The sequence below is a fragment of the Eptatretus burgeri genome, chromosome 15 (genome assembly GCF_056783735.1).
Source record: "Eptatretus burgeri isolate ZD-2024b chromosome 15, Ebu_testis_v1, whole genome shotgun sequence".
Lineage (NCBI taxonomy): Eukaryota > Metazoa > Chordata > Myxini > Myxiniformes > Myxinidae > Eptatretus > Eptatretus burgeri.
Window position 1 is genome coordinate 37,746,211 of NC_140975.1, and position 21,413 is coordinate 37,767,623.

Here is a 21,413-nt window from a genome sequence, read left to right on the forward strand (position 1 = left end):
AAAGACCATATATACACCCTCTGCAAACAGCATGGTAAATCAACAAGAATCAATCTCATCGACAGAGTTGTTCCTTATATATTGAGAAAAGGGAATGAAGCGGCCACCATGGCAGAAGTATGTAGCTTGATGTTCTGTTTGCTCTTTCATTGATGAGACATTGAATTTGAATAAGCAAGGATAAGAAACATTGGGGGGTCAGCAGAAAAAGTATTTCATGTTTTGGTATTGAGGTCACCATTACAACTTCTAAATCATACACAAACTCACGTGGAATATTATTGGTTCACGAGTCAGTAAGTGACCATGATATTCGTTATTGTTGTGTCTGTCTGTCTGTCTGTCTGTCTGTCCGAGCATAGCTCCGTGGGTTTTTATCCGATCCTGATAAAATTTTGGTGTGAGGTTTACATCATGATCTAGTTGTGTTTTCCTGAAAATGGGCGTGGTGCTCCCATTATGGGCAGAGCCACGCCCAAAAAACATGTTTTTAGGGGGTAGCCAATTTCAATTTACAACTTCTCCGAGGGGGTTTGTCGAATCTGGCAGGGGTTTTCAGTATTTCGTTAGCCCAATGGCACCTGCATAGCCCCACGGAGCTCCATTTTTCATTTTCGTCCCAAGGTCAAGGTCACAAGGTCACAAACTTAGAAAATTGCGAATTTTGACATAAAAATCATCCGACCGTCCAAACTTTGAGAGCTAGGATGACAATATTTTTCTCTGCATAATCTTGAGGTCATTCCCCACCTAAAGTCTTGAAACCATTTTGCTCTATCTCGAACACCTTGCCCATGGCGCCCCCTTCAAGTTTGTTTTTACGCAGATTTCATCAAACTGGATAATCTGAGGAGTGTGAAATGCCATATAGCATATGTGACGTTATATTGTTCCTGGAATGTTCCGGAGGAAGTTTTGCACCAAAGGTCATAATCCTTGACCTTTAAAGTTCACAAAGGTCAAATTTTTAAAGTTGTGGGAATCGAACCAGGTTTTTGACCTACTTCGATGAACGAACTCCATTAAGCTATAGCACGTATCCTGTTTCCTTATTTTAATGTCCACAACTGTTTTGTGACCTTTAAAGGTTATGCAAAGGTCAAATTTTGAAAGTTGTTGAACGAAACCGGGTTTTCGATATTTTGCAGCTAATAACCTGTCACTCGTACCACATCATGTTGATCATTTTTTAACTTGGTCAAACATTATCACATTGTCTCATCCTTGACTTCTGAAACAATCTACATCGTCAAATACCGCTCGTGAACCATCGTAGTCTTCAGACTTGTTTGTAATCAATTTTGCATCGAGAAAATATAAAAATAGGGTCAATACCCCTGGACGCTCACCTGGTTAGTGGCTGGATAAGAAAAACAGGTAACCAATGGTTGGTGTGGGTGACCCACAAAATATTTAATGGAGAAGAAAGTAAATACCTTTGGAATTTTTTTTTAATGCAGTGAACAAACTTTGGTACATCACAGGTGATGAAGGCTTTGGTCATGGACGGACAGAGAAGGACGCGCCATCCTACACACAACCCGAAACTCCGTTCCAGGTGAGATAATCATGATCATTCTCCAACGGTTTAATTCAACCGAACATCGGAACATAACCTTTTGCACTGCACACCTCCTCACCTCTCATCACGAACCCTTCTGTCCTCCTCGCCCCCTCGAGCGTCCGGTCTATGCACATCACCACGAGAATGTTGTGTGGAAAACCCGTTTCAGACGACGTGGAGGCGGCCATGTTTGCAGAGTTCTCTTTTTTAATCAAAGCACCTGATTGGCCGCGGGTTGCTGTGATGCGTCATCGCGAATTATACACTCAACGTGATTGGACGAAATGTCTAAAAGCAATTCTCAATTTTTGTCGTTTTTTTTTTTCTCCTTCATGTTCAACTTGTGTGCTTGACGGAATCCACATCGGTGAAGAAACGTGTTTATTACACACAAAATGCATCAATAATTAAGTCGTTGCCACACGGTGGTCACCAAAGTAAACAATTTTTGTGTTCGCATCGCAGCCCATCCGGGTGGACGTTAAGGCCCGGTCACACCTTGACGTTTTAGCCAGCGATGGCAACGTATCAAAATGTATGTAAAACGCTGGCTTACGTTGAACTTTTGATGTTTTTTTTTAAAGATTCGGACGTATTCATAACGAGTTGGTCTTATGTATAACGCATTGGTAACGGACACAGAACGTTTCGTTGTGTTATAGATAACTTATACCAACGAATGCTGAACCTGTTGTCGGCCTACACAACCGATGCCCAACGATAGTCTAACTTAGGCATAGCGCGTTGCACGCATCGCCGACGATGTCGTGACGTAGCCTATTAAAAGGCTGATGCACAACGATTCGAATCATAACTGCCGTAGAAATGGAAGTGTCAACATCGCGGTCACACCTTGGCGATCTTGCCAGCGTATGCCGACCTAAGAAAAATGTGTCTAAAACGTTGGGGCACGTCAAATACGGTATGAGTAAGTTTGGTATACGTGAGTACAACGCTAAAGTACGCTATCATACGTCGTAGTAAGTAGAGTACGTCAAGAAATTTTAAACATGTTCAAAATTTTACGACGTACTTGGCGTATGACACACGTTCCGCATGCGATGGGGATAAGTTTTACACACGATATGTGGACGCTTACACACGTCCACAAAGGCTACCTTTAAGCTACTCATAAGTCGAAACACGTCGCGGTAATGTCTTTTTTACGCGAAACTTATTTCTAACTAATGTTTGACGTGCTTTGAACCAATTCTTTACGTAGTCCCAACACACATCGACGTATGTAGACGTATTCCAATGACGTCTTCCGGTCGACAAAAAAAATAAATTAACATGTTTCTAGCTTACAACTGTCATATAAAGACGTGTTCCCAGCGGTTTTGGGAATTGGTATATTAAAATGCTGCTCATAAAAGGGGAACCCAACAGTGTTTTCGAGTCCTTTTTGAGTCAATGTCCATGTCAGCAGTAACAGTATCAGTATCAGTATCAGTATTAGTATTAGTATTAGTATTAGTAGTAGTTTGTTCATGTTGGCAGTAGTAGGTGAGTGTGAGGGGGAGGGTGTGGGTTATGATGGATCGTCCTTGCGTTTAACGATTTAACGATTTAAATGATAAACTCAACGATTTAAATGGCTGCATCTCCACTATTGAAAGTAGACGCTTGCGCTCAACAATTGGATTTTTTTTACACTCAACGACTTTTAAACGGTACCACTCAGCTATTTTCATTGTTTACAATGAACGATTTAAATTGCTGTCACTCGCCTTTGTTTTTTGACGCTGGCGCTCGGAAATTTTAATCGTTTCTATTGAACGTGCTAAATCGCTCAAACTCCACTATTGAATGTAGACGATTGTGCTCAACAATTGGATTTTTATACACTCAACGACTTTTAAACGGTACCACTCAACTATTTTCATTGTTTACAATGAACGATTTAAATTGCTGTCACTCGCCTTTGTTTTTTGACGCTGGCGCTCGGAAATTTTAATCGTTTCTATTGAACGTGCTAAATCGCTCAAACTCCACTATTGAATGTAGACGCTTGCGCTCAACAATTGGATTTTTTTTACACTCAACGACTTTTAAACGGTACCACTCAGCTATTTTCATTGTTTACAATGAACGATTTAAATTGCTGTCACTCGCCTTTGTTTTTTGACGCTGGCGCTCGGAAATTTTAATCGTTTCTATTGAACGTGCTAAATCGCTCAAACTCCACTATTGAATGTAGACGATTGTGCTCAACAATTGGATTTTTATACACTCAACGACTTTTAAACGGTACCACTCAACTATTTTCATTGTTTACAATGAACGATTTAAATTGCTGTCACTCGCCTTTGTTTTTTGACGCTGGCGCTCGGAAATTTTAATCGTTTCTATTGAACGTGCTAAATCGCTCAAACTCCACTATTGAATGTAGACGATTGTGCTCAACAATTGGATTTTTATACACTCAACGACTTTTAAACGGTACCACTCAACTATTTTCATTGTTTACAATGAACGATTTAAATTGCTGTCACTCGCCTTTGTTTTTTGACGCTGGCGCTCGGAAATTTTAATCGTTTCTATTGAACGTGCTAAATCGCTCAAACTCCACTATTGAATGTAGACGATTGTGCTCAACAATTGGATTTTTATACACTCAACGACTTTTAAACGGTACCACTCAACTATTTTCATTGTTTACAATGAACGATTTAAATTGCTGTCACTCGCCTTTGTTTTTTGACGCTGGCGCTCGGAAATTTTAATCGTTTCTATTGAACGTGCTAAATCGCTCAAACTCCACTATTGAATGTAGACGCTTGCGCTCAACAATTGGATTTTTTTTACACTCAACGACTTTTAAACGGTACCACTCAGCTATTTTCATTGTTTACAATGAACGATTTAAATTGCTGTCACTCGCCTTTGTTTTTTGACGCTGGCGCTCGGAAATTTTAATCGTTTCTATTGAACGTGCTAAATCGCTCAAACTCCACTATTGAATGTAGACGATTGTGCTCAACAATTGGATTTTTATACACTCAACGACTTTTAAACGGTACCACTCAACTATTTTCATTGTTTACAATGAACGATTTAAATTGCTGTCACTCGCCTTTGTTTTTTGACGCTGGCGCTCGGAAATTTTAATCGTTTCTATTGAACGTGCTAAATCGCTCAAACTCCACTATTGAAAGTAGACGATTGCGCTCAACAACTGGATTTTTTTTACACTCAACGACTTTTAAACGGTACCACTCAGCTATTTTCATTGTTTACAATGAACGATTTAAATTGCTGTCACTCGCCTTTGTTTTTTGACGCTGGCGCTCGGAAATTTGAAGCGTTTCTTCTGAACGTGTTAAAACGCTCAAACTCGACTATTTTAAATAGACGCTGCCAATGGACAATTGGAATCATAGCCAAGCTAGACATCGAAGTGTGAACATCCTGGTCATGCCGAAGAAAACTTTGAAGAATGCTGCAAATAAGTGTCCTGGCCGTGGCCGTGGACGCTGACGCAAGGACGATCCATTATACCGACGTCTTTCAGCCTATGAGTAACTTAAAAGTAACGTCTGTCGATGTGTGGCAACGATCACGTAACGTGCCAACAACACGTTAATCATAGGTTAGAAATAAGTTTTGGGTACGCCAAACATTACCTTGGCGTGTCTCAACTTATGATTAACTTACAAGTAGCATGTGTTGACGTCTGTCAACGATCGTAGACCGTACATACAACTTGTGGCCAGCGTAGCAGAACGTGTGAGTCATACGCCGGCATACGTCGTGAAATTTCAAGCATGAAAAAATTTGAGGACAACCAAAAAGTACAACGTTTAAAGCCAGCGTACAACGACGTATGGCAGTGTTTTTCAGCGTGCTCTCAATGTTATCAAAACTTACCCATAACGTATTCAACGTGTGCCAGCGTTTTAGAAAAAAAATTCAAAAATCGGCATACGTTGGCTAAAACGTCAAGGTGTGGCCGGGCCTTTAAACCGGGAGTCGCATCTCCCGACATTAGTTAGTGCACGTTAACGATTCCACGGTGACCTTGAAGGAGAATCGGCGAGCTATCGCCGGTACCCTGACCAAATTAAAAATTTCCCGCCCTAACTGCTGCTGGGAGAAGGATGGCAAACCGCGCAGCATGACCATTGTCTCAGACACCGATCGTTCCGTAACACAGAGTGTGCTCCGTCGGATCGGAAACGTCCATCGAAACAAACTTACAAGATAATCATTAGAAAATGCTATTCCAGTCAGGAAACGTCAAGCGCGTTTCGTTGCCATGCCAACGTCGAACTGGTTCAGTCCATTTGGAGACAAAAGGCGGGAAGCTCGTACACGGAGTAATAAACAAACTTGTCCGTGTGCACAACAGTTTCGATTACACGGCAATTTCGACTTCTCTGAAATTAATAACCGTCGGCTAATTATGGAATGAATTTCGAGTATTGGCACGGGGCGAATGAACGAACTTACAAAATGAATGTTGTAATAACGGGAATGAAAAACACTTTAAACACATCACTTGTCATTTAAAGGGTCGAAACATATCACGTCGAAAATGTCGAATTTCCTTTTGAACTGGTCTGTCCGTCTCCCTCCTGTCTTTGTCTGTCTTGTTTGACGTCACTCGCGTGACGTCACGCCCGCTGGACGTTTGGTCCGGTCCGTGGGTGCTCGGTTCACAAGATCACGTGACGTGAAGCATGTTTTGAGCACGACAAGCGGCGACACTCGTCACCAGGTGGTCCATATTAAACCGAAGTGAAGGGGGTGACCGTGACCGTGTGAACGGCGCTCACAGTTCACACCATCCATGGCTGCCAAGAAACACCTTAAAATACGTCTTCCCTCGTTATCGGAGGAATTTTATTACGTAAAAAAGTTGTACAGGTAAAAGTTGTCCAGGTAAAAGTTGTACAGGTAAATGTTTTCCAGGTAAAAGTTGTCCAGGTAAAAGTTGTCCAGGTAAAAGTTGTCCAGGTAAAAGTTGTTCAGGTAAAAGTTGTTCAGGTAAATGTTGTCCAGGTAAAAGTTGTACAGGTAAAAGTTGTACAGGTAAAAGTTGTGCAGGTAAAAGTTGTACAGGTAAAAGTTGTACAGGTAAAAGTTGTACAGGTAAAAGTTGTCCAGGTCAAAGTTGTACAGGTAAAAGTTGTCCAGGTAAAAGTTGTCCAGGTAAAAGTTGGCCAGGTAAAAGTTTTCCAGGTAAAAGTTTTTCCAGGTAAAAGTTGTCCAGGTAAATGTTCTCCAGGTAAAAGTTGTCCAGGTAAAAGTTGTCCAGGTAAAAGTTGTCCAGGTAAAAGTTGTCCAGGTAAAAGTTGTCCAGGTAAAAGTTGTCCAGGTAAAAGTTGTCCAGGTAAATGTTGTCCAGGTAAAAGTTGTACAGGTCAAAGTTGTCCAGGTAAAAGTTTTCCAGGTAAAAGTTGTACTGGTGAAAGTTGTACAGGTAAAAGTTGTACAGGTAAATGTTGTCCAAGTAAAAGTTGTCCAGGTAAAAGTTGTCCAGGTAAAAGTTGTTCAGGTAAAAGTTGTTCAGGTAAAAGTTGTTCAGGTAAAAGTTGTACAGGTAAAAGTTGTACAGGTAAAAGTTGTACAGGTAAAAGTTGTCCAGGTAAAAGTTGTCCAGGTAAAAGTTGTCCAGGTAAAAGTTGTCCAGGTAAAAGTTGTCCAGGTAAATGTTGTCCAGGTAAATGTTGTCCAGGTAAAAGTTGTCCAGGTAAAAGTTGTCCAGGTAAATGTTGTCCAGGTAAAAGTTGTCCAGGTAAAAGTTGTACAGGTCAAAGTTGTCCAGGTAAAAGTTGTCCAGGTAAAAGTTGTCCAGGTAAAAGTTGTACAGGTAAAAGTTGTCCAGGTAAAAGTTGTCCAGGTAAATGTTGTCCAGGTAAAAGTTGTCCAGGTAAAAGTTGTACAGGTCAAAGTTGTCCAGGTAAAAGTTGTCCAAGTAAAAGTTGTCCATGTAAATGTTGTCCAGGTAAAAGTTTTCCAGGTAAAAGTTGTCCAGGTAAAAGTTGTACAGGTAAAAGTTGTACAGGTAAAAGTTGTACAGGTAAAAGTTGTACAGGTAAAATTTGTCCAGGTAAAATGTTGTCCAGGTAAATGTTGTCCAGGTAAAAGTTGTCCAGGTAAAAGTTGTCCAGGTAAAAGTTGTTCAGGTAAAAGTTGTTCAGGTAAAAGTTGTACAGGTAAAAGTTGTCCAGGTAAAAGTTGTCCAGGTAAAAGTTGACCAGGTAAAAGTTGTCCTGGTCAAAGTTGTCCAGGTAAAAGTTGTCCAGGTAAAAGTTGTCCAGGAAAATGTTGTCCAGGTAAAAGTTGTCCAGGTAAAAGTTGTACAGGTAAAAGTTGTCCAGGTAAAAGTTGTACAGGTAAATGTTGTCCAGGTAAAAGTTGTCCAGGTAAAAGTTGTCCAAGTAAAAGTTGACCAGGTAAAAGTTGTCCAGGTAAAAGTTGTCCAAGTAAAAGTTGTCCAGGTAAAAGTTGTCCAGGTCAAAGTTGTCCAGGAAAATGTTGTCCAGGTAAAAGTTGTCCAGGAAAATGTTGTCCAGGTAAAAGTTGTCCAGGTAAAAGTTGTACAGGTAAAAGTTGGACAGGTAAAAGTTGTACAGGTAAAAGTTGTCCAGGTAAAAGTTGTACAGGTAAAATTTGTCCAGGTAAAAGTTGTACAGGTAAAATTTGTCCAGGTAAAATGTTGTCCAGGTAAATGTTGTCCAGGTAAAAGTTGTCCAGGTAAAAGTTGTCCAGGTAAAAGTTGTCCAGGTAAAAGTTGTCCAGGTAAAAGTTGTTCAGGTAAAAGTTGTTCAGGTAAAAGTTGTACAGGTAAAAGTTGTACAGGTAAAAGTTGTCCAGGTAAAAGTTGTCCAGGTAAAAGTTGTCCAGGTAAAAGTTGACCAGGTAAAAGTTGTCCTGGTCAAAGTTGTCCAGGTAAAAGTTGTCCAGGAAAATGTTGTCCAGGTAAAAGTTGTCCAGGTAAAAGTTGTACAGGTAAAAGTTGTCCAGGTAAAAGTTGTCCAGGTAAAAGTTGTCCAAGTAAAAGTTGACCAGGTAAAAGTTGTCCAGGTAAAAGTTGTCCAGGTAAAAGTTGTCCAAGTAAAAGTTGTCCAGGTAAAAGTTGTCCAGGTAAAAGTTGTCCAGGAAAATGTTGTCCAGGAAAATGTTGTCCAGGTAAAAGTTGTCCAGGTAAAAGTTGTACAGGTAAAAGTTGTCCAAGTAAAAGTTGTACAGGTAAAAGTTGTCCAGGTAAAAGTTGTACAGATAAAAGTTGTCCAGGTAAAAGTTGTCAAGGTTTCCAAACGTGCATCAAAGCCTTACAAACTGCACTATATAGATTTTGAGCACCTAAACAGCCCACACGGACCAGTCTGCCATCGTTGCTGGAGAAGGGAGTCACCTCTAGACTGACGTCACCATCTTGGTGAACGCAGGACGTGCATGTGCAGGCCCCCACATGACATCTTTTGATTTAACCTTCTTTTTTTTTTTCTTTTTTTTGTATACATTGTCGAGGCTCGTATGAGAGCTAACACATAACTCACAGCAAGGGGGCATGAGACAAGAGGGGCGGGAGTGGAAGGGACAAAACAGTGGGGAACAGACACATTAGGTGAACTGTGGAAGGGAGAGGGATGGGGATGGGACAGGGAACATGGCGAAGAGAAGATGGACATTACAGGGACTTTCAGGAAGGAAAGCAGGGGAATTGAAGGAAGTGGGCTTGGGTGGATTATCGGGGGTAGAAAAGATCGAGGATTTGGATAGGGGAAGATAAGAGGTGGTGGTGAACAGCTGTTTTGAAAGCCTGGAGGGAAGAATGGGAAAGAATAGAGTGAGGAAGTTTATTCCAAAGGCGGGAAAAAAGAGGAATGAAAGAGTGAAGATGAGCAATGATTCGTGATTTTGGTAGTTTTACCAGAAGGGGGTTGTTGGCGGACCTTGAGCGCCCTGTGGAAATGTGGTGGGGACAAATCGCAGAGAGAGCAGGGGGGGCAAGGCTGGAGAGGAGTCGGTAGAAGACAGAAAGACCACCGACCAACCTGCGTTGATTGAGTGAGAGGCCCAAAGACTCAGCTTCATTGCGGGAGATGCCGATGATCTTAAATGCCCTGGTTTCGACAGCGTGAAGCCGAGAAAGGTGGGAGGCAGGAGCACCAGCCCAGAGGGGAGAGCAGTACTCCATCAGGCTACGGACAAAAGCTTTGTAAGTGGTCAGGAGCTCAAGAGGGCCGAGGAAGGACTTAGCACGACGGAGGATTCCCAGTCGGCGACTGGCTTTTGAGGCGAGGTTGGAAATGTGACTTTCCCAGGAAAGATCATGGCAGATAGTGAGACCTAGAAGCTTGAAAGAAAAGACTTCTTCCAGAGGATTGTTGAGAAAGTAGATGGGGGGGGTTTCTAAATGGTCCTTTCGAAGAGACATAGTGAGAGTGTGAGATTTGTCTGGATTGAAAGACATGTTCCACATGTTGGACCAGTTTGTGATTTTATCCAGATCTGCAGTGAGCGAAGAAGCTGCTGCTTGCCGGTCTGAGGGATGACAGATGGTACGGCAGAGGGTGGAGTCGTCGGCAAAGAGAAATAGAATGATGAAAACCAGAAAAAGAACAGGGCCCAGAACGCTACCTTGAGGAACTCCAGCCTGCACAGGAAGAGGGGATGAAAGAACTCCATTTAGGGCCACACGTTGACTGCGACAGGAGAGGAAGTCTGCGAGCCATGAGTGGAGATGGCCTTGAATACCATGGGAAGAGAGTTTGGTGAGTAGGGCAGGGTGCCAGACTGTCAAAAGCACGGGATATGTCCAGGGATACGGCTCGGATTTCCTTTCTGGCATTGAGGACCTCCATCCATTGATGGGAGAGCAGAAGCAGCATATCCAGGGTAGAGTGACCTGGTCTGAAACCAAATTGATGATTGGAAATCAAGCCATTGGAGAAGAGGAAGGATTTCATGTCTGAAGCGATGATGGATTCCATAACCTTGTGATGATTGGGAGAAGGCTGATTGGTCTGTAGTTACAGGGATCTGTTTTTGCAGCTTTTTATGCAGGGCAGTGATGTTAGCAGATTTCCAAGCAGATGGCAGATGACCTTGGGCAAATGAGAGGGTGAATAGAACAGAGAGAGGGTGAGCAAGAGCAGAAGAGCAGGCTTTGAGGACACGTGGGCTGATGCCGTCTGGACCGGTTGCAGAATCTGACTCGAGGTTTGAAAGCAAGCTCTCCACCTTGTCAGGAGAAAAGGATACAGAGTCCAGGGACAGTTGGGTGCGACTGGGTAAAGTGGGTAGAGAAAGTGATGGGTTTAGGACACAAGATTTAGCTGCAAACACCGAGTTTAGACATTCAGCTTTATCACGTGTGGTATCAGCAGTGCGGCCATTTGAGGTAAGGGAGGGGATGGAGGGGGAACATACACCAGAAACAGATTTGATTAAACGCCACCAGGATTTTGAGGAGGGAGAGAGGTTTGAGAGTTCAGACTTGAAAGGAGAAAGATGTTGTTTTCTGGCTCTCCTGAGGGTAGATACACACTTGTTCCGAGCTTTATGGAAGGAACTGAGATTGACCTCAGTTGGGTTTGCTTTCGATGAGGCAAAGGCAAGTTGTTTCAGGACAACTGCCTCGCCACAAGCTTCAGTAAACCAAGGGCGGGAGGAAGGGTAGGACAACTGAACACGAGGGGGGATAAATCTGTGCATGAGGGAGAGCAAGTTTCTTTGAAAGAATTCCCAGGATGAGTTGATGTTTGAGAAAGTAGTGATAGGAGACCAGTCTGTAAGTTTGATGGCTGCTCGGAGACCCTGCCAGTCGGCTTGAGTGAAATGCCAGACTCGACGGCGGTGAGGTGGTTCTCTGCCAAAGCTGTCCCTTGGGGCCAAATTAACCCCAGTTTACAGTACATGAACAACCAGAACCGAACTTGGTAGAGTGCGTACCTCCCTCCGCCAGGCTGAACAGTTTATGCTTTGTGTCCCATCGGCTTGTTCTTGTTTACCAACCCAACTCATCCACTTAGTTTTCTCACAACCCATCCATAACTTTTTGAAACATCATGCCATATATAGTTTTTGGCACAATCTCTCAATGGTGAAGAATCACTTCAAAAATGATAGTATCTGGATCCTCACCAAAAATCTAATTAATTCGTCCTTGTCACACACCAAACCTGTCCACTAAATTTTGTCCAAATCCAGCCACGTTTGAAATATCCTGCTCACAGACAGACAGACAGACAAAAAAACCAATGTCACTCCCAGGGTGACCAGTATCTTGCCAAAATGTGAACATGAGTGACATTTATTCGATTAAAGTTACTCAAAAAATAAGGGTTTCGTCGACCTTGATGGCACCATTGACCTTTTTGTGACCTTGACCTTTATATTTTCGTACGGTTAATGGTATCTCTCCAGGACCGTTGTACATGAAATATCAAGAGATTTTGATGAGAACTGAGGAAATAAAATTTTCATGAAAAATCCGTTTTTTCTTCGTGACGTCATCAAATGACGTCATAGCGTCAAACTCTTGACAGATCTGGAAAGCACTTATCAAGCGCTTTCATATGAGGTATTACTCGATATGGTATCTAAGATTTCAAAATTTCACCTTGGGGTCAAAAACTTTCGACCTCCAGCGCTAACCATGAAGGTCAAGGCCGATCGCCACCAAAAATTAATCAGCTGAGCGCCAGACCATGAACTATATTCCCATGAAGTTTGAAGACGATCCGATCAAAATTACTCAAAAAATAAGGGTTTCGACGACTCCCCTGATTTGCGACAAAGTGACCTTGACCTTGAAAATTTTATGCGCTGACAGGGGCCTCTATAGGACTCTGATATGCGAAGTTACAAAAATTTCCAATGATAACTGTGCCCTGCAGAGTGATCGATACGTGATTACAGACAAAAAAATTAAAAATAAAAAAGTAAAATAAAACATACAAGCTGACTAACATATCTTGCAAAAACTTCGTTTTGGCAAGATAACAAACGTTTTTGGCCGTGTCTCTCATTGGTAAAGAATCACTTGGAAAACTGTAGTTCATAGAACAGGATAACCTGCACAGTGTTACTTCAGTTTTAATAAAATCATGATTTTAATGATCGTTGTTAAAAACAAAAAAAATCCGAAAGTTTAGTGATATTAAGGTTGTTGAGAAGCAGTCCTGAACAACAACCTTATATACCACCCCCATTGAACCTTTATTGAAATTTAATTATTGCAAAACTGGAGGATTTTTGGAAGGACATAACAGGCGATTTGTGTCCCAGTCATCAAGTATATTATGAAATTAAAAAAATAAAGATTGTAAAAGTCATGTTAAATTAAATCCCCCTTTTTAACCACAATTTTACACATTGTCTATTACACCACCCTGGTTCACTGTGCTCTGTTTGACTTTCATCATATACTCTATACTCATCTTTGGTGCTACTCATCGCTGGCCCTGCTCATGGCTGGTTTACTTCGTGTTTGGACCCATTTTGTCACTGGCTCTCGTCTCGGTCCTGGTTTCCAAAGCGGGCTGTGTTCTGCGTCCACCCTGTGCATCGTAGACAAAGGGAAGTCCTGCCTGCATTCTTATATTATTGGTGCAAGTGTGATCTGTGGCACATAGAGTGAGTTAGGATTTGCACTTTTGATTTCTCGTTCTTGTGTACAAGCTTGCAAATCCCCATTCTTTGTGCCTTTAGACTCGCTTGGTTTGTTCTATTTATGATGTCATCTTGTCTGTCTTCCTCCCTGTACCTTTCTAAACAAAAAAAACTCCTTTAAAAGGGAAGAAAACTTGTTGGAGCCATCTCCTTTCCGTGCGTGTTTGCCGTTGATTTTGGCTTATTCGGGCAACCTTGGAGAATGGTAAAGTTGTCGAGTTAAATAACTGAACGCAGTCCAAGTAAAAGATCATTTGTGCCATCTCCTGGACAAAAGGTCCAGGCTCTGAGGAATCATGCATTAGCGGGTACTCAAACGTGACAAAATATATATATGATCTGCGCATGGCCGGCGCTACCTTAAGGCCAACTAGGCAGCCGCCTCGGGCACAGACCTCGGTGCAGCCCATTACTGACCTTTAAGGGTCACGGTTTTATGCAAATGATTGTTTTAAGAAACAATAATAAGAGGAAAAAGCACGCAAAGTGAGATTTTGATGTTTGAAATCGAAACTTTTATTAGACGTTTTCAACTCTGTTTGTATGTTTTTTGTTTCTTTCTCTGTCTGACTGCAAGCAAAATATTGTGGTAAAATAAATTTAGCAGTTTCAAGTTTGGTGCTTTTTCTTTTTTCTACAAAACATGTTTTTAAAAATCGAAGTTGGCAATTTTTTTGGGGGGATGCAAGTAGCTGGCCTTGCCTAGGGTGCAAAATAGTCTGGCACCGGCCCTGTGTCTGCGCATGTGCGGGACTCACCTGACTCAGATCAGGTTGGAACGCTATGTCATACTTTGTCATCCACACATTTTGACCCACGTCTCCACCCGACGGCACTTGCTTTCTGTTTTTTTTGGTTTGCATCAGTGGGAACAATTGTCTGGGTGGCACACAGGCTTTGGTGTTTTGCAGATTATGCGGTTTTACTGTGTGAGACATAATCTGCAGCTGATGCTCTTCATTACAGCCAGAGAGTGCCAACAGCATATATCTAATATATAAAGCTCATTCTAGCCACTGACTTCTTTTTCTTGCATCAAGCAACTTGGCTGCCAGGTTGCACTCATTTTGTTGGGGCATGACAATGCTGCTGATGCTGTGCCCCATACCAGTACACTGGTACTCATTTTACCAATGCCAGGAGGATGACAGGCTGAGTCAACCCCACCTGGTGTTAATTCTTCTTCTTCTTCTTTACCCGAACACTTTCCCTGGGTGGTAAACAGATCAAATTGTAAATTTGTCACTTGATCTTTGTTTGCATCTTCATTAGATTGTAAGACAAGAACAATATTTTCAGAATCTTCTGAATCAAGGTGAATAAAAGGTAGGAGATATGGAGAGCAGGTTTGATAAACATGAAAACTGGCATTTCAATTACAGTCAGGAATATTGGAATTGCACATTTGACAACAGCATCTCTGGTTTGTGTGTGTATGTGTGTATGTGTGTATGTGTGTATGTGTGTATGTGTGTATGTGTGTGTGTGTGTGTGTGTGTGTGTGTGAGAGAGAGATCTCCACGTGTGGTAGGTGGGTGTCAGGAGGTGCAACAGATACCGATCAGGTTGTGTGTGTGTGTGTGTGTGTGGGGGGGGGGGGGATCGATATTACCATACAACAGAGATATTTCCATAGAACGGAGAGATAGGAGTTTCGATAGCCACCTTGATGTATAAGTAGGAGGAGGAGATTGGGACCATACTCTGCGCAGAGCGTTGGTGCTGCTTAAGCAGTCTTCTTGGCGATTGGGCACAATCCTGGACGGGTCGCCACTCCGACACAGCCTACCAGCCTCATTTTTGCCGACCTCGGAAGGATGACAGGCCGAATTAACCCCACCTGGTATAAATTCAACAGTTGAGCGGGATTTGAACAAAGGACCCTCGGATCCAAAGCCCACCACTCTAACCATTAAGCCAACACCAGGCATATATAAGTAGGGAAACGTCTGTTTAAGCATTGTCTTGTTTGCCTTCACACCACACAGGGAATGGTGGTGGTAATAATTAGTTTAGGATTATAGTTAAGGAAATTATGTGTAAAAACCCCAATTTAAACCTCTGCCGGGGGGGGGGGCACCGTGAGGCTTGGCATGGAAGAGGAGGGGGCGAAGCGACAGATGACTCCCAAAAAGGGGCGCAGCATGGCCAAGAAAAGGAGAGGGAAGGGCCAAAATCGGCAATTGTGGGAGAGAGAACGTTCGAGTAAGTTGAGGGAGAGAGAACATTTGAGGCAGTTGGAGAGAGAGTATTCGAGAAGAGTTGAGCGAGCAATCATTGGGTACATCTGAGGGGAAAGTTGGTCTGAGGAGAATGCGGAGAAGACTGGGAACACGACTGGGAGTTGTTGGTGCGTGCGAGAGTGAGGAGAACTTTCTTTGAGGGGGGTTATCCTGCCTGCCTGCGTCTGCCTCTGTTTGTCACCCAAAAGCCTGTTCGGTGCCGGGGTCCTGTGTGTGGTCCTTCTGCCCATCTCCTCATCCTGCAATCGTCGGGACGCCTCATTATTTGCTCGCTTCATTGTCTGCTCGCCTCCTTATCCCTCATCATCTGGCGGTCCCACTGCCAAAAAGCTGAGTCCCCCGGTTTTTGTCCCGTCCCAGTCTGTGACCGAGTCCGGAGTGCGGCGCCTCGTTCTTTAAATTTATTCCACCCATTTGTACATAATTATTTATTTATTACCGATTCAGTATTTTTCCTTTTCTTCCCCACCTCAACCCGCCGTCGTCGTCTCTGTCACAATTAAATCCTCCCAGGTTTTTTTTCTTATTGATTGCGGTTCGGGAAATAAACCCGTTGGGTTCAAAATCTTTCGTTTCCTCGTGTCTCAACTCACAACCCACATGCGTACCGCCACCGTTAATTAAAAACACCTAATTTTAGCCGCTCGGGACATCTTGGGACTTTGATCTCCTGCCGTGATGAGCTCGACGTTAGTTGAGCCAGAGCTGGATTATCCATTAGGCAGACAAGGCATGTTGTGCCTTAGGGCCAGCCAAAAATTATTTTCACATTAAATATTTGTCTTTTTTTGTATTAAATATTTTGTTCTTGAATCAGTTCATCTTTTGTCTGGGGTCCATTTCCATGAGCCAGAGATCTAATTTAAATTTTTCAGGCCATTCTCTAAAATTTCAAAATGTGCCTTAGGGCCAGCCGACGCTTAATCCGGCACTGAGTTGAGCCGTCGACGCTACAATATTTTCCATTTGAACTTGTCATTTTCGGCTCTCGGAGTCTAGGGAGTGTATATTGGGCTTATACGTGCATTCGAATTCTTTTCAAAATCGGAGCACAGTGCCTTCAATTTGTACATTACTCGAAGTGATAACAGAACCAGTGAACATTGATTGTAACAAGTTTGTTTTCCATGAAGTTTTGTTTTTAGGAGCATAAATAACATAAATTTGCATTATCTCATAGATATATTAAAGCTGTAATGGAGATAATCAAATAATATTGGAGACCCAATGGTACTCCATCTCTTCTGGATCTGGTTTTGACAAATTTCCCTGACAATATCTGCTGCTCTTCCTTCGCTCCAATTGGTTCTTCTGACCACATCCTTGTCAAAGTGGACATCTCTCTGGCTGTTATCAGAGAACCACCTCACCGCCGTCGAGTCTGGCATTTCACTCAAGCCGACTGGCAGGGTCTCCGAGCAGCCATCAAACTTACAGACTGGTCTCCTATCACTACTTTCTCAAACATCAACTCATCCTGGGAATTCTTTCAAAGAAACTTGCTCTCCCTCATGCACAGATTTATCCCCTCTCGTCTTCAGTTGTCTTACCCTTCCTCCCGCCCTTGGTTTACTGAAGCTTGTGGCGAGGCAGTTGTCCTGAAACAACTTGCCTTTGCCTCATGGAAAGCAAACCCAACTGAGGGCAATCTCAGTTCTTTCCACAAAGCTCGGAACAAGTGTGTATCTACCCTCAGGAGAGCCAGAAAACAACATCTTTCTCATCTCAAGTCTGAACTCTCAAACCTCTCTCCCTCCTCAAAATCCTGGTGGCGTTTAATCAAATCTGTTTCTGGTGTATGTTCCCCCTCCATCCCCTCCCTTACCTCAAATGGCCGCACTGCTGATTCCACACGTGATAAAGCTGAATGTCTAAACTCGGTGTTTGCAGCTAAATCTTGTGTCCTAAACCCATCACTATCTCTACCCACTGTACCCAGTCGCACCCAACTGTCCCTGGACTCTGTATCCTTTTCTCCTGACAAGGTGGAGAGCTTGCTTTCAAACCTCGAGTCAGATTCTGCAACCGGTCCAGACGGCATCAGCCCACGTGTCCTCAAAGCCTGCTCTTCTGCTCTTGCTCACCCTCTCTCTGTTGTATTCACCCTCTCATTTGCCCAAGGTCATCTGCCATCTGCTTGGAAATCTGCTAACATCACTGCCCTGCATAAAAAAGGTGCAAAAACAGATCCCTATAACTACAGACCAATCAGCCTTCTCCCAATCATCAGCAAGGTGATGGAATCCATCATCGCTTCAGACATGAAATCCTTCCTCTTCTCCAATGGCTTGATTTCCAATCATCAATTTGGTTTCAGACCAGATCACTCTACCCTGGATATGCTGCTTCTGCTCTCCCATCAATGGATGGAGGTCCTCAATGCCAGACAGGAAATCCGAGCCGTATCCCTGGACATATCACGTGCTTTTGACACAGTCTGGCACCCTGCCCTACTCACCAAACTCTCTTCCCATGGTATTCAAGGCCATCTCCACTCATGGCTCGCAGACTTCCTCTCCTGTCGCAGTCAACGTGTGGCCCTAAATGGAGTTCTTTCATCCCCTCTTCCTGTGCAGGCTGGAGTTCCTCAAGGTAGCATTCTGGGCCCTGTTCTTTTTCTGGTTTTCATCAATGATCTCTCAGACTCTCTGGAAAATCCTCTATTTCTCTTTGCCGACGACTCCACCCTCTGCCGCACCATCTGTCATCCCTCAGACCGGCAAGCAGCAGCTTCTTCACTCACTGCAGATCTGGATAAAATCACAAACTGGTCCAACACGTGGAACATGTCTTTCAATCCAGACAAATCTCACACTCTCACTATGTCTCTTCGAAAGGACCGTTTACAAAACCCCCCCATCCACTTTCTCAACAATCCTCTGGAAGAAGTCTTTTCTTTCAAGCTTCTAGGTCTCACTATCTGCCATGACCTTTCCTGGGAAAGTCACATTGCCAACCTCGCCTCAAAAGCCAGTCGCCGACTGGGAATCCTCCGTCGTGCTAAGTCCTTCCTCGGCCCTCTTGAGCTCCTGACCACTTACAAAGCTTTTGTCCGTAGCCTGATGGAGTACTGCTCTCCCCTCTGGGCTGGTGCTCCTGCCTCCCACCTTTCTCGGCTTCACGCTGTCGAAACCAGGGCATTTAAGATCATCGGCATCTCCCGCAATGAAGCTGAGTCTTTGGGCCTCTCACTCAATCACCACAGGTTGGTCGGTGGTCTTTCTGTCTTCTACCGACTCCTCTCCAGCCTTGCCCCCCCTGCTCTCTCTGCGATTTGTCCCCACCACATTTCCACAGGGCGCTCAAGGTCCACCAACAACCCCCTTCTGGTAAAACTACCAAAATCACGAATCACTGCTCATCTTCACTCTTTCATTCCTCTTTTTTCCCGCCTTTGGAATAAACTTCCTCACTCTATTCTTTCCCATTCTTCCCTCCAGGCTTTCAAAACAGCTGTTCACCACCGCCTCTTATCTTCCCCCATCCAAATCCTCGATCTTTTCTACCCCGGATAATCCACCCAAGCCCACTTCCTTCAATTCCCCTGCTTTCCTTCCTGAAAGTCCCTGTAATGTCCATCTTCTCTTTGCCATGTTCCCTGTCCCATCCCCATCCCTCTCCCTTCCACAGTTCACCGAATGTGTCTGTTCCCCACTGTTTTGTCCCTTCCACTCCCACCCCTCTTGTCTCATGCATCCTTGCTGTGAGTTGTGTGTTTGCTCTTATTCGAGCCTCGACCAAGGTATACAAAAAAAAAAATATATATATATATATATATATATATATATATATATATATATATATATATATATATATATATATATATATATATATATATATATATATATAAAAAACACGTTTTCATCACTTTCTCACGAGCAGCTATTGCTGCATCCAAAAAAAAAAAAGGTTTCGTTAGTGAAAAAAGAAAAGAATATTAAATTATGTGGACAATTAACTTCCTGTGCAATATTTGTGCAATTCCACACCAACAAGTAACAATTCCACATTGTGACAATTCATTCCAAAGTTGCTGTTTATGTTAGAAGGTGAAACGGATGAAAATATATTCAATTCACAATATCAGCATCTGTTAACAATCCTGTCAAAATATTTAGGCAAAGCAACAAAAACCGCCTATGGCATGAGAATTATTTTCAAATTCATCATTAATAGATAAATTCATCAAAATAAGTACATGAGTTCACAATTTTTCTTCTCGCATTTTATCCATTCCTTTCAGTTGGGACTTGCAGGAGACCGAGCTTGTGCACGGATATTTGGAAAATGGCACAACATCCCAGATCAGCAAGCCACGTACGGTGACCCTTGGTCTTGTGTATCGTTCCTCAGGCCTATCCATTCCCAGAACCTGACTTTCTGGAGTATCCCCTTTATCTATTTGTTTATGACTCCTGCACCCTCTGCCATATCATCCCTCATCATTCAGACAGACAGACAGACTGTAGCCTCTTCCCTTTCTTCAGACCTGGCAAAACCATAATCTGGTCAAACACTTGGAATATTTATTTCAATCCTGACAAATCTCACATTCTGATGATCTCTCTCTGAAAGCACCATGTAGCAAACCCTTGCATCTACTTTTTAAATAATCCTCTTGAGGAAATTCAGTCATTCAAACGCCTGGGTCTCATGATTAGCCATGATCTTGCTTGGGCAAACCACATTTAAAAGTTGGTCTCCAAAATGCTGGTCTCCGACTGGGCATCCCTGCCCCGCCCCCACTCCCCAGGTTTCTGCTGGGTGCACACTTCCCACCATCATCCCCCTTCTCATGAAACTACCTCAATCTCGGATTATGACTCACCTCCACTTATTCGTTCCTCTGTTTTTTTCCTGCCTGTGGAACAAACTTCGACCTTCTCTTCAATCTCATTCATTCTTCCCTCCAGATCTTGAAGACAGCTGTCTACCACCATCTCAGATAGTCCCCAATCTAAAACCAACATCTTTTCTACCCTCGCTAAGCCCCACGCCCCACCCATCCCAACGCCTTTTTCTTCAAAATTTCCAGTGTTTCCTTCCTGAGAGTTTCCTGCTATATCCATCTTGTCCTTGCCTGCCCCTCATTCCTCCCCGCATTTACAAACATGTCGTCTGAAGAGCCGAGAGGAGCCGAGGAGCAACAGCACAAGTTTGAGGAAAAGTTTGACTTGACAAGGTACAGTTATTAATGCTTTCCATTTCGAGACTTCAGTTGGAAAAGTTTTGACGAAATCCAGTTATTTCACCCATTGACCGAGCTGCTCAGCCATGTACTGAAGAAATTTGAACCAACACCAAGCCAGCTGCCAAGGTGCCAATAAATATCCAGGAAGAGTGAACAGAGAGGAGAGTGTCAATGTTGAAGAAGGAGTCATCAGAGTTTGGGGGGGGGAGACTACACAAATAAACAATACATTGTTATGGAGAGGTACATGAAGCTAAATGTACTCCATGGGGTTGGGGGTGACCAGCAAGGTGCACGGGTTGTGAGAAAGGGAGGAATAAACAGACACCTCGACACCACCAGGAATCGGGTCAGTACTAACTCGTACCTCTGGTTGAATAAATGAGCATTTTTAGCCTCGAATGCAAAATTTATGTGGCCCTACATCTCTTGCACCACCTTACCCTGCACACGTAGCACAAAACTCAAACCTAACAGCAATTGGTTCACTCTGTCTGTCTGACAAACGTCGGTCAATGTTGGAGGAGCTAAACCTCCCATATATAGGATAGGGGAAGCCTTATTGCTGTTATCGGGTTCATTTCTACATTTGGCACCCCCAATTTTAATAATACCACTGAGTTTTGTAGACTCCAAATAAAAGAGGATTAAACCACCATTTAGAAAATTATTGTTGTTGTTGTTATTATTATTACCTCTGCCACCGAAGGTGAAGGAGGATATGTTTTCACCCCTTTCTGTCTGTTTGTCTGTGTGCAGGATATCTCAAAAAGTTGCAGATGGATCC